This window comes from Lissotriton vulgaris, chromosome 2_1 (genome assembly GCF_964263255.1).
Source record: "Lissotriton vulgaris chromosome 2_1, aLisVul1.2, whole genome shotgun sequence".
Lineage (NCBI taxonomy): Eukaryota > Metazoa > Chordata > Amphibia > Caudata > Salamandridae > Lissotriton > Lissotriton vulgaris.
Genome location: NC_141687.1, coordinates 1,199,124,831 through 1,199,126,486, shown reverse-complemented (window position 1 = coordinate 1,199,126,486; position 1,656 = coordinate 1,199,124,831).

The following is a 1,656-nucleotide window of genomic DNA, read 5'->3' as shown; positions in this document are numbered from 1 at the left end:
CCCCCGGCGCCAGCGCCGTTCTGCCTGACGAAGACCAAGTTTTTGGGCTCTGAGGTCCTCGGTAAACCACCTCTGGGCATCATGACTACGCCTCGCTCTGACTAGTTTTAAGGGTGCCACCAAGTCAACAGCATAGGTAAGCCAGTGAGTGAGACCCTGTGTCTGAGAATCGATAGAAACAAAAGATCCAGTGGTGGGTGGGGCAGATGAGCTAAGATGGGAGGTGAATTTGTTTAGGTCAACCCTGTTCCAATTACGTGCCAAGAAGTTAGTTTCTCGGACCTTGGTAACAGGGGAGGGCATAGCTAGAGTGAAAGTAATTAAAAAATGGTCTGACCAAAGGAAGGGGAGAATAAGGGGAGCAGAGATGTCCAGGCAGGAGGTCCAAACCTGGTCTAACGTGTGGCCCTTGACATGAGTGGGTGAGTGTAGGTGTTGAGTGCAGTTTAAGCCTAGCATGAGGTCTGAGAAGGCCAGTGAGCCTGGAGTTTCATGAGCATCCGACGGCCAGTAATTGAAGTCTCCCAGGACCAAAACGTTAGCGTTATTGATGGTGAGCTGGGAGATAAGATCACCAAACTGGGCCGAGAAACTGGGCATAGATTGAGGGGGGCGATAGACCAGGACACATATGAGAGATGACCCTGGCTGCTCCAATCTAAGTACTAGGCAAACAGTCATGGGAATACTGGTAGTGGGCACTGGGGAGAAATGGATTGGGTGCCTAATAATGGCTGCAACCCCCCCACCAGCTTTACCAGAGGAACGATTGACTTGCAGTATATAATAACCCGGGGGGATGGCCGCCAGCATATCGGGGGAAGAGTCATCTGTGAGCCAGGTCTCGGTCAGAAACAAAATGTCTGGCTGTTCCGACCCCAGGAGATAAAAAATATCTGACTGGTGGCTGACCAGGGACCGGGTGTTAAGGTACATCACTGACAGAGGGGATTTTAAGACTCTTACCGAAGGAGAAGTACAGGACCTGGGCCCCGGGGCTGGTAGCGGGGGGGAAATGATGTCTGGAAAGGATTTTCTGGCCGTGAGCAGGCCGAGTGAGGCGAGCCTAGTGGATGACTATGGGGAAGGGAGTGCAAGGTCATGACACATAATAAGAGAGGAGCGGGAATATGTGAGGAAAGAGGCAGAGTGGCGTGCCCCTTGCCCCGGACGGCCGCGGATGGGCGCAGACGGGCTTAACTCAGGCGCAACTCCGGCGCACCTTCGTCGCGCCCGCTGCGCTGACACATACTGCCCATATAAATAGGGGCGGAGCGTCGGTGGAGTGTCAGGGATAGAATATGGTGGAGGTCAGCCCAAGCAAAGATGGCGCCCGCTACCACTGGGAACCCGCGACCATGATCAGCCCCCAGCCAGAAGCTCACCTCTGAAACACAAAACTCAGGTTAGTAACCTGCATAACAAAAAATACTGTGAAATTACATTTAAAATCAATGCGCAGCGTAAAAGCGCCTCCGCTCGCAATCAGCGGGGTGAAGTGTAGGATATTTAAGGAAAGAGCTCTCTCAGCGTCCGCAAGCAAGCCCTCTGCCACCGGGCCACTTGCAAACACTAAGCGAGGGAAAGTCGCGCTCCTAAATAGGGGCGGAGCGTCGGTGGAGTGTCAGGGATAGAATATGGTGGAGGTCAGCCCAA